The following is a 12,429-nucleotide window of genomic DNA, read 5'->3' as shown; positions in this document are numbered from 1 at the left end:
AGAGTAAAATTGATTACAAAAAGACCGTAGGAACAATTTTTAATACATTGCACTGTGGAGTTCTAATGCAGGAGCTGGCAAAAGATGCTGAACTCTGAATTTGGGCTGCTGAATGTGTGGTGGTTTTATTCCTTCTTTCCTGAATGCTTTGTGGCCTGTTAGTAAAGTTGTATTATACTGCCACAGTAAGAGAGTCGTGCCTCTTCACTACTGAAACAACTGTGGTCTTTGTGCTTTTGAGACTTTACACAGATTTAACTTCTGATTAGTTTTGCAAATTGAAATATTTTAGAGTTCATAGAATCATAGGATATCCTGAGTTGGAAGGGACCCATAAGGATCATCAAGTCCAACTCCTTTAATTCAAATCCTAATACTTTAGCATTATACTAATTCAAAATATTTACTTAATTTGCAACTTCGCAAAAGTTGTATTTAAAAAATGTAGTCTTTAGTATTAACAAAATAAAAGCAGTAACTAAACTATAAGTGATAATCTAGACAGTCTGAATTTTCAAATTTATTGTATTTCTAGCAGAATAAGGGAATAAATTTAAGCATTGAATGTATTGAATTTACTCAGATTTTATTTTTGACTTTCCTGACATCAAATACAGTTTTCAAGCTGTTCTCAGCCCTTGGAAGACCGAGGAAAGCTTCCTTCATTCCGGTTACTCTGTTTTGAGTGAACTGGATTTTATGTTGTAGTTGTGTTGCAGTATGTTTTCATTGGTAAAAGAAGAAAAGACCTTTCAGTTTGTTACTGACTGTCTGTAGGGATTCTTGGCTCTCTTGTTAGCTTTTATGTCACCATAAAGTGAAAATGGAAGAATTAAGATGGTATCGTGCTTTCTTGTAAATCCATTCCGATTGTTTCACTAGCCGTAATTTTTTTACATGAATAAACTGGTAACTCAAGTTACATTCAGTTCTCAGTATCACGGTTTAGAAATGGCCATGATGTGCTAGCCAATATGTCTTAATACTGTTTGGTGGCAATATTAAAACTACCTGTGTTTTCAGTCTTCGTATTTCCTCCCATTTTTATCTGAGTGTAAATTTTTCCTACGCTGAATAGGTTCAAGTACAGTAGCTAGTAAAATTAGACCCGTGTTGAGAAATGGAGCATGCATCTCAGATAGTTTCTTTTCTTGGTTTTGGTTCAGGTTAACAGAAGTATCTTTACATCTGCAGTTTCTGGAAATTCAAGAACACTGTGAACCTCTGGCCAATAAAAATTTTCCCATTATGTAAAACATTCTTGCAGATTAGCTTGACTCACTCAGTGGTGGCAGTGGTGACTTCCTCCATGAAGTAAATACACTTTTGCAATGAATTTCCTAGTCGACTAATAAATCTCAGTGTAGCTTTCTGATTTGCTGTAGTTTGTGTGGTTTCATGGAGCTCTAACCTACTATTTCTTATTTGTGCCTTCAAGCTTGAGAGAATTGTTTCTGTATATTAATAGGAGACACTTGAAACCGACTTTACTTGTTTGTTTCCCAGCAGGAAAGCCTGAGTGCTTAGGCTTTAACTGAATCAAGACCAGCTCTCAGCAGTGGGAGACAATATATTAATCCATTGGAAGTACAGACTGCAGTCTTGTGTATCACTGCGGTTTGTGTTGCGAGTTTTTCTCATGTAAACAGGTAGGTTGCGAAATTTTTTCTCTGCTGCATATGTTGTTTTTGTAATGCGTATATCTAGAAACCTCGTGACAGTTGTGTGAGGTGGTTTTCTTTTTTTCCTTTTTTTTTTTGGCGGGAGGCGTAGTTGTAGTATTTCTGTCATTGCATGAAACTGTAAAGTACCTTATTCTCCTTTGTGTTTTCACATCTTTAAGTTGATGGTATTAATTTTACAAATCGGCTTCAGTGCTTCGAGTTGCTTTAGGTATGAATCAGGGTGATAGCTCAAAACTCAAGCAAGTTTCTTTCTTGTTTCTGTAAGCCAGCCCTCTTGTAGTGTCTTTTGTGTTTTCCACACAATCAGTGGACTATTTGGCAAGTTCTTCTGCACTCCCTGCCTGATGGAGTTATGTTGCTTGATAGTATGTGGAGGTTTGTTAAATTCTGGGTTGTTTTATCAGTTTTGTTTCATTTGCAAGCAAGGTAAGCAAGTTATTCTCTCTATTTCATTAAACACCAGAAGGAAAGTTTTTTTTTTTTTAAGCAAATAGTTTAGAAATGTGATAAGAACTCAGATGGTAGCCAACTTCCTTAGTCAGCTCTGCCTAATTTGGGAAACTACGTTATACCTTAGCTGCGAGAGGAGAAAATCCAGCAGGAAATGCCCTGCTGGAATGGTTGGATACTGTCATAACCTTTTTTCTTTTTCTCTTACCTTTCCCCCCAAATACAGGGGATTTTGAACAATTTGTGAAGCGGGCTTGTTATCTTTCTGTAAGATTTTTTTTCCCTTGGCCCTAGCATCTAACTTAATGCTGGATGTCATTTCTTAGGAAATGCTGTGTGCATCCTTGATAGTGTGTGAATCCCAGCCAGAAAGCAGCTAGGCTGCATGTCTCTGTCTTGAAGTCATTCTCAGTGTCCCAAAGCAAAACAGGTTAAAAAGTGTTAAAGTGATAGTTTTAGGCTAAATGCAGAAACTGAAAATTTACAAATCTTACTTTACCATTTATGTTCCCTTTTTAGGGGAAAGGGGATATTGCTGGCCCGCCCCCCCAGCTTTACCAGGATATAATTATGTGTTTGTGTTCCTTATTTCTAGTTATTTTTTGACTTTTGGCAGTTCCCAGCTTAAGACTGAAGTCCTATTATACAAGGTAATACATATACAAGTATGTGAAGAGGTGGGATCTTGGTAGGTGTCCAGGTAAGATGAGAGAAAGGAGGCATTATATCTGTTCCTTGATGAACGGGAATAGAAATGTGCAGAAGTGCTCCAAGTCATGCAAAAAGTTTCTAATAATTCTGATTATTTTTTTCCTGTTCCAATGCCAACAGTTCTTTCCCCTTTCAAAATCTGTTATCATAATTTTTTTTATGTGGCACTTAATGTTTGGCCTACAAGCCAGGGAAGAGATTCTAAACTGAAGATGACCTTTGGCACTGAATAAATAAAATCTATTTAGTAGATGCAAGCTTAAAATAACTAAAACTTTGTATGGGAGCCTAAACTTGAGTACGCATTGTCCATTACTAACTAAGCCATATTGGAAAAGGAGGAAAGCAAACACACAACCCCACAAGAAAAAAAAAATCCAACAAAAAAAATAAGGCTGCTGTGTCAGTGCACGGGATCTCAGGAGCCCCTGTGAAGAGTAAGTGAAGCACTTGTGCCCAGCTGTGAGAAAGTAAATCTTTCTCCCATCTGTGGGTGGGGGAGTGGGAGGTAGATATTTTGGTTATATCCGTGAGTCTGTACCTGCGTTGCCCATTACCACCTTCTTTAAAAGGTCAGCGTAAACCCTGTTGAAGCTTGCCACTAAAAACAAGCAACCTTTTCACTGCTGTGAGCCAGAAGCCAAGAGGATGCACGCACCTCCTAATTCTTTCCTGTTTCCTTTCTGCTTATCCCCAAATAGCATACTCTGAATGCTGGCTCCTGCCCTTTCTCCTGGGGCTGCAGCAGAAGGTAGGGAGGTGAGGCAGGGAGTGCTGAAGAGTTACTGGAGGCTGCTGAGCTTTCAGTGCCACTGTCAGCGTGTGTTCAGCCCCACCTGATGTTCTGGTGATGCCAAAACAGATAAGTCTGGGCAGGATCCTCACCCAAGGAGGAGGTGGATGGATCTCGAGGAATAATAGCTTGCTGATGGTAGGCAGCTGGGCTGCTGTGGACTAAAAGATCTGGCCTTGAGCCTTGCTCTGCAGGATGCAGAGGGAAGGAGGGGTGAAAAGCAGTGATGAGCCTATTGTTGCAAATGAGCTCACTGGCTGATTGGTACTGGGGCTCTCATGCTGCTCCCTCTGCTCTTAATGCAGCTGTGAAGAGTGAAGAAGAGAGGGGGGGAAGGGAAAAACAAGATAGACTAAACTTCTCTTTTAAAACAAGCATGAATTAGACCTCTAGCCTCTAAAGAGGCAGTGGGCATAAATAAATAAACACTAAAAAGAAATCATCTAAACAGAAGGAAACCTTCTTGAGGGTTTGCCCAAGGTGGGGTTGGAGAGTCTCTTGTAGGGGAAACTCAAAACCCAGTGGGACACTGTTCTGGGCAGCCTGCAGTAGTGACCCTGCTTGGGTGGGTGGATTGGACAAGATCAGCTCCAGAGGTGCCTTCCAACCTCAGGCAGTCTGTGAAAGTTTCTTCAGTATTTTTTTTCTAACGTATACTTTAGCTGCTGTTGTGGAATACTTGGGAAATAATTACAAATGCTGCTGCTGGGCATTTGTCTTGCAAATGCTGCTGCTGTGTAATCGTGGCAATTTTAATTGTATGGGGAAAGCATCCAAGTGTTAAAATAGTTAATTAACTAGACTGCCCTATTTAAACAGCATAAGCAAAAAAAAAAAAAACAACACCAAAAAGCCACAAACTAAACAACTCTCTTCCTTCCTCCCCCTCTCCCAAGAAAACCCTATCACCTTCAAAACATTAAAAGACTGCTTTATTTTTAACACCTTAAAATATGAGTGGTGATGGACATAAAAGATAGTTTCAATATGACTATAAATAGTGAAGTCACTAAAATGTTTATTTAAAATGTTTTTTCTTATTTACCTTTTTTCCCCTAATTCCCTCTAAGTTTGCTACAAAGTAAAACTCAAATTATTGAATTAAAAGGAGAGGAAAAAAAAGAGATGCAGGAACGTGAGAGGGACAGTAGAGAAAATCCTGGAGATCCCACCAAACTCTGCAGTTAATTCCCTTAAGCCCACGTCTGACGTGGCAGGAGATGATTTGAGCAAACTTTACTGTGACTGTTTCTTTCCTGGGCTCTTTCAGTCCTCCCCTGCCTGCATTTTGCGTAGCCATCAGAAAGACTGCAGTGCAGTCACTGGCAAGGAGGGAATTGCTAGGAGGGAAAATCAAGCTGTGGTGGCTCCTTGCAGTGTTGTGTTACTGAGATCCGCGTTTGGGAGCGGGAGGTAATGCATGGATGCCTTCGGGTTCCAGGTTCAGAGATTGCTTGCAAAGAAGGATGTGGATAAGTCTTCATTGTGTCCCTCGTGTGTGCATGCCATGGCAGCCAGCCATTACGTTTGGTGATGCAGTGGTTTGTTTGTTCTGTGATACAAACTGCTTGCAGTTTCTGCCTAATGCTTTGTTTCTAATCCTCTGTGCTCAGACAGTGGAGAGCAAGGTAAGGTACTTTTTGTTGCCTAACATTTGAAGGTTAATGGTAGTAACTTCTGCATGTTGTAGCATGCAACAATGGCTACATTCTGCTGGAGAGTAAAAGTTTTGATTACCTTATTGCTTGCAACTCATTGAAATGCGCTGTAATAAATTCCCTGGATTATCTAGTATACTCAAGCTGATGAACAGTTCTTTTAATTAAGATGAATTTAAAGATTTTTTGGGGCGTGTTTTAACTCTGATGTTCCAATGTAGCAACGAAAAATTTATCTTCAAGAACAGCATTTTGAGAATGCTTGTCCTCTTTATGTTAATCTTAACAACTAAAAATCAGTCCTTTCTGTCTTGTTCTTGTCTTTGGATGATTTATTTTTTTAATGTAAGAAATTTAAGGTTATAGCATTGTCATAATGCTGCTATTTAGCTGTGGAGTGCACTCATTTAGTAAGAAGGAAAATGTGGAGGCTCCTAAATTCTCTGAATTGGAAGGAATTATGTGCAGGGAGAGAAAGGAGGGGCTGGAAGCTCAGAAATCGCTGCGCTAAATTAAGCTTTATAGCTGAGAATGTAAATGGATAGTGACCAGGGCAATTGTAATTGGTGTCTAAATTCTGGGTGGGAGCTTGAAAGAGCTTTAAAACTTGCATTTTTTGCTGAGTTAATATATAAAAAAAAAAAATCAGTACTGAAATGTGTGACATCTGTAAGCATTATAGACTGATTTGGGGTGTGTGTACTAGTTTGGTGGGGGAAGTGTAAGACTGTAAATCTTTTCATGTGAGTAAGAGTTCGTTGGTATGGATTTTAGAACTGGGCTGTTTTTCCAGCTCTGTTGCTAGAATGGGGCAGACTGGGCTTTCGTTGGTCAATAAATTTCTTTTTCCAGAGTCTGAAACCACTCATTAGCCTTAATTAATAGGATTCTGGTCCAAGGGTGCATCATGGCTGTTGTTCTGTTAGAAGTGGTAGCCTTGCCTTTCCGCCTCCTGAGGACCAAAGGTGAATTGAAGTATGTGACAAAGATCAGAAAAGGGCTCATTTAATAGCTCTGAAAGCCTGTGGCACTTCCAACTAAATAAATGTGCCCTTGGTCTTGTGGTGCAAAGTTCCTTACGTTAGTTGTGGTTACGAGAATGAGAGCCCAGCACGTGGAGTGGCAGATGGGTGATTTTTGTGACTGTCTACGTTTCTGTAACCCCTTCTGTGTAACTGCTGAGGTTGATCCATCTTTGCAGGATGAGAGCTGGGAACACGCTGCCGAGCTGGGCCCTCGGTGCCACCCTGCGTAGCATCATCTGGGAACGTCGTTGTGCTGGCACCACGGAATAGCTGGTCGGGCTTCTCAGACTTTGCTGACACTGTTAGGCTTTGTGGTAGGTGGCTGCAGGCTTCACTGCCAAGAACTGAGAAATTGAAAGTGTTGCACAAGTGTGGTTTGATTGTGTGTAGTGTAAATGGTTAAGTGAGGTTTCTACAACACGGTCACAAAGCATTGTCCTTGTAGCATGAGAGCTCTGGGGGCTTCACATTACTGTATTGGTTGTGTAAGCACTGGGGCATTTGTTGTCTGACCTCGACTGCCAGCTTTTAGGAATGGACATAGAGTTTGATGGACACTTCCATTAATGATGCTTTCAGACTCTTCCTCTTTGTCTGCGCCTGTAAAAATGTTAAGATCAAACAAGTTTGCCCCCAAACAGGTTGCTTTCGTCTAATACAGGTTTGAATACTGTTATAGGGTGAATCATTTTTGAAGAAATGCTCTGTAAAACACTTAGCTGCTTTTCCAGAATAACGTTTCCAAATGGAAGTCACTGTTAACAAGAAAACTGCATGACTTTGAAGTGTTTGTGTGTTTTTTACGTCTGTGATGAAAACCAACACATCAGGGTGGATAAGCTTGTACATGTGTGAGGTCAGGAAAAAAAACTTTGTGCATGTCCTTTTAGCATGTTTTGTTGTCATTTGAGCATGTTTTGTTGAAAAACCTGCTGTGAGTGATAGTGGAGAGGAAAAGAACAGTTTAAAAATTGTGCATTTGTATGTTACCTATACTGGTCTTTATCTATGTTCTTTATAAAACTTGTTATGTTAGTTTGTTACTCAACTTCATTAGACTGACTTTATAGATGCTGAAAAACCTATACAGCATTTTTGAATGAAGGTGATGTAACTAACTTTTTTTCTTTACCCTAAAGAAAGAAATGTGGCAGACTAGCAAAGCTGTTCTTATTGGCAAGAGTAAAGAGAACCCTTTCTGAGCATTGAGAAAAATTTATTTATTTTTTTCCTGCTCTCACCTGAAGCTGCAGATCAAATAAGATTCAAATAAAACAAAGGAGATGTAAGCAATCAAAGAGCCTGCTCCAAATCTGAGAGAAGGGAGGGGATGTTAATGTATGAAGAAAGGGATTGAAATTTCATCAAGAAAGCTGTTCCAGGAGCTTTTAAAATTAACAAGTTGCCTTTTAATGTTGCAGTATCTTCAGTTGTCTTTCATGTGGAACTTACATGAGGAGTATGTGATTTCCAGAGTGATGTGCAGTTTAGCCGTGTATTTAGGATAGCTAATGAAGAGGTTAGCAGAGGCAGCGAGTTAGGAGCAAAGGCTGGGCTGGGAAGAGGGCAAGAACTATCAAGGATTTCAACCATTCTGCCATTCTGATAGCAGCAGTGATACTGCTGTGGCATTTAAATGAAAAAGGGTTTTGTAACCTTCTCTTACAGAGGACCTCTGCTAAAGAGCAGATTGCAAGAAAATAAATTTTTCATCTGTTTGGAGGCTCACCTTTAATCTTCTGATGCCTGTGACTTGACCGAGGGTAGCTTGACACTGTATTCACATTCGTGTCAAATTCTTTCTTGATGTTTTTAATAAAACTTTTTTTTTGGCTGCTAAGACAAACCTTGTTTGCCAAGCATAAAAATTGGATAGCATTAGATAAAACTTCAAAGGAGAAGGATATTCTTGGGAGAGCATTCTACATGTATCTGAGCAGGCTTTTCACTGGATCGATGTAGATTGTTAGGACTCTTGAATAGTTTTCTGCTTATGTGCCATTTCAAACTTTACTGGAAATCTCCTTTTTTGCCTTGTTTTTGTTTCAGCATCTAGTTGTACGCATTTCCTCCTTGTGGACATCAAAAATGCAATACAACCTGTTGTGAGGGCAAGTAGTGTTCATTTTGATGTCTTTGGTCTGAATTTCCATGTCCAGCATTTAGTTTCCATTACACTGGTGCTGTTATGGACCATAGGCATCAGGAAAATACGTTTCTAAAAATCTGTTGTAGATTTTAATGTTGTACTTCAAGGTAAAACTCTGGTAGTTGAATGAAGCTACTGGTCAAAACTCAGCAGATAAGAGAAAAGGGGGCTGTGTAAAGGATTCTATTTCAGTACAAAATGTTTGTATTAATAAAGGTGAGCTCTCATTTGCTTTTTATATTCAGTTTTGGTCACATTTTTGATTCGTCTGCAGATGTAAAAATTATGTGATGACATGTTAAATATTTAAAAATTTTTATATGGGTAGAGAGAAAGTTGGGATTAGCTTCATTTCAGCTGAACTTGGATGCTGCGTATTTGCCCTAATTAAAGCTGTTATTAGCCCTATGTCCTCTGTAAATGTGCCTACAAAATCCATTAATTCAGCGAGGCACAGTAGCTGTTTGGACTGGTAACAAAGTGTGTCCGTGTTCCAAAGTAGGATAACCTTCACTTATGTTATTTGCTGACAGCTGTGCTGGTGATAGCTGTGATTAGTAAAACCCTGGTGTAGTCAATGCCCAGGAGAAAAAAATGCTAGAACTTTATAAATTATGTATATATGGTGTGTACTTGTGAATACCTAGGTTTGTCACTTTTTTTCCTGAATAACTGTCTTGAAAATTAGATATAAAAAGAAGTTTATGGTTTATCTACAAAATTTACTGATGCTAGGAATGCTAGGAATTTTCTGTGCTTGGCCTCAAAATAATTGCTTCTAAGGTTAGCAGAGGGATAGGGGAAAGGCAAAGCATGCTTAACAGATGCTTCAGAGCTACTTCGTTTTTTTAATCCAAGTGTTGTATTTTGCCAGAAAATTTCCTGAAAGCAAATGCTCCTCTTCTGTAGGCTTGAACTAAATTACAGTGGGATGCCCATCTGTAATGGAGGCTGTGAGCTTGTACCTAGTATGTTGTAGAGGTTATTTAATGATGGGAAAAGATCCTTGGAGCAGGATTGAACCTGGCTCTACAGACGCTTGTTTTGGAATTTTCAGCTATTTTGGGACTTTATTCTGTAGTGCAGGAGGTGCATTTTTGTTTTTAATTGGATTAAATTTGATGCCTTTTTTGAGATCTTCTAAAGGTAACAATGTAAGAGCTGCTGGAAGAATGTAAAGCCATTAGAAGAAAGGGTTCTTCATGGAAGGCTTTATAGTGGTACGGTGGTAGTTCTACTTATGTATAGAGATGCTCGTGTCCTGAATTCTGGCTATTTGTCTATGATATATCTGGTGTTAGTGTTTCCAGATTCTGAAATTGCTTCATATAAAACACTGGGCTGAAGTTTTATTGGACAGTATCGGAGAGGAGACTTTTAAAAGTCTTTGAGGAGGATTTAGACTAGTGACTCTTAAATCTTAGTTGAAGAAGATTCTGAAAATAATACTTTCTGCTGATGTAGAACACTTCAGGCCAGGCAGGCTATAAAAGGTAAGCATTATTGTGCTTATTTTGTGGTAGAGGAGGAAAAAACAAAGTGTGAAGTCTTAAAATCAGGTAGCCATTCAATAGAATTGGTGGGAAAAAAATCCAAACTACTGCTATAATAAAGCATCCATTCTTGGGTTCAAGTTATTTGCAAAAAAAAAAGTGGGAAATTACAGCTGTCTATCCTCTGAATACTCACTGCTGATGCAGCATCCTTTAAACTCTAATCTTAGGGTTTAAACTGCTTGGTCTAACAGTGAATATCCTTTGCATACTTTTAAACTTAGCATTTGCTCCAGTTGGAAGCTATTCTTTGCATTTTGAATATCTCGACTGTGCCTGCATGGATCCTTTTAATGCAAGCAGATAGTCTTTATCAGCATAAATTCTACAAGGAATCTGAGTACTATTCTAGTTTCTGGTGCAGCACCTGGAGGATTTCAGATTTGCTTTTTCACAAATAAATTATAGTTAAATATTAAACTGCCATTAATATATTAAACAATTACCCTTTTCAGTATTAATTTGGAGGAGTTGAACATGATTTTATTAATACTAATCGGAGGAGCCTTCTGGAAAAAGAATTTCCGGCTAAAACTGGCAGCCTCATGTTAGCAAAAGTCTTCCTAAGGTCCTGTGGATAAAGTGGAAGTTGCAAGTTTATAATGCATCTCTTACACAAAGAAGCAATACTGTACACTTCTACCAGAAGTATGCTTGCAAGTTTGCTTATTTCTTGTGTTATAAACTTGTTTTGGCTGGCTAACAGTGGATAACACTTTGGACTAGTGATGTGAAATTTACTGGGGAAAAAAATTAGGAAAGTAGTCTTACAATCTTCACTTTAAGTGTATCATAGAGGACAAAATCCTCTTCAACTTTTATTAATTCTCAAAATCCAGTGCCAGAGACAAATGTTCAAAAGGACCTGTTTGTTTTTTTTGGCCTTGGTATGTTATCCTGTCTAAACCGATACTCTAAAGATGGCTTATTCTCAAGATGTCAACAACGTCTACTGATCTGAAACCTCCAGGATAACTTGCTATACACCTGCAGGCAGCAAATACAAGAGTTAAGGTAGGCAGCACAAAATAATCAAATGGTTTGCGAAAGTAATCGCAATCTGAATGTTGAAAGTAGGAAATTGCATCAGGTTCCAGGCAGAAGAATCTTTTAATAGGACTTTGCAGCTGGTAGAACAAACACTGTCATAACACCAGAAGGAACTCGTATCTTTCTCCTGTATAGACTTGGCCTTCAAATAGCACATTCCCAAAGCCTGAGTTTACTGCAAGAGAAAGCAACAAGTTAGTTCTTTCTTGCATTGATGGGAAAACATGTTTTGTGAGTCTGAGTCTTCATTTACAAAAAAACTCATATTTTAAAATGTACTCATGTAAGAAGCTGAGTTCTTTAAACAGAATCTCATTGCTTTCTAGAAAGTTATGATTTCAGATTCTGACAGGCCTGACTTAGGACTTTTTCCAAGTGTTTTTTTGCTCTTGAAAACTGAACTTCAGTAATGCATTTTTACTAGAGATATAGAAGGTGGAGTGTGCTTCAATATAACTAGAAATAGTAGCATAAATGTTCTTTTCAGAATCCATTTTGAAATGTATTTTGATGGCATTTTTCTTTACTACAATAATCTTCACAACAAAAAAACCTCTCTCTTTTCCTAAAATTCAAGATGGTGGTCATGAAGAATACAATGCCAACACTGAAGTAGGCAATGTCAACACTGATGATAAACCTGTGGTTTTATCATTGAACAAGTGGACAATGTTTTTGTTTTTCCCCAGTTTTTGACCTTACGGCCCCCCCCCCCCTTTCTTCCTGAGTAAGAATCAATGATGTCAGACAAAGCTGAGGTTGTTACCTAGAATGGGGAAAAGTGCACCTTAGATTAGTAAGAGAGCAATCTGTGCTTAAATGAATGTCTTCCAGGCAATTCAGTATTAAAAATTCTGATGTCATTTATTGTTAGGTTCTGGAATTTGATTAATACTTAGGGCTTTTCCAATGAGAGATTAATTCTTACCTGTATTTTATAGCATAGGCATGAAGTAGTCAGTTAGATTGGAAGAGTGGGAAATGTTTTATGTGGCTCCATAGATGAATGTATTTTTGAGCTTCGGATGTAGGCTTAGAAAACTTACCGCAGTTAGACTGGAAAGAATTTATTGTGTACATGAAATGCTATCATCTTGGTGTTCTTGGATGCCCATTTCTAGTTCCACAGTATTTAATTTCAGCATTGAATTCAAGAAGTGCAGAGCCATATTTGAAGTTGCATTTATTTCATTTACTAGCATCCTCTGTACTCTGCTGTGTTCAGAATTACCTGGTAATGTTATTTTGTTAAACATCAGCTGCATTTTAAAATTGGATTGACTAATATCTTTAGGATTCTTGACAAAAAGCAGTTTTCTTATAGTTATTTACTATAAGACTCTTGCAGCACTTCT

General features: G+C 38.5%; 1 protein-coding gene across 12 annotated transcripts in view; it reads left to right on the top strand.

The window, feature by feature from the left end:
* TRAF3 (TNF receptor associated factor 3) overlaps positions 1-12,429 on the top strand; it is a 71,739-nt gene that overhangs the window by 15,401 nt on the left and 43,909 nt on the right. For 6 of the 12 annotated variants that reach the window (XM_038179606.2, XM_038179615.2, XM_038179612.2 and 3 more), the window contains one exon: positions 1,507-1,649. The exons of 3 other annotated variants lie outside the window; for them this stretch is intronic. The gene's annotated coding sequence lies outside the window, so the exon portion shown is untranslated. Of the gene's footprint in view, positions 1-1,506; positions 1,650-6,498; positions 6,637-12,429 lie in introns of all 12 variants that reach the window. 3 more of the 12 variants (XM_038179610.2, XM_038179608.2, XM_027457638.3) reach the window with 2 other exon arrangements.

This window comes from Anas platyrhynchos, chromosome 5 (genome assembly GCF_047663525.1).
Source record: "Anas platyrhynchos isolate ZD024472 breed Pekin duck chromosome 5, IASCAAS_PekinDuck_T2T, whole genome shotgun sequence".
Taxonomy (NCBI): domain Eukaryota; kingdom Metazoa; phylum Chordata; class Aves; order Anseriformes; family Anatidae; genus Anas; species Anas platyrhynchos.
The sequence above is the reverse complement of the archived record's forward strand: the minus strand, read 5'-3'. Positions and strand labels throughout refer to the sequence as shown.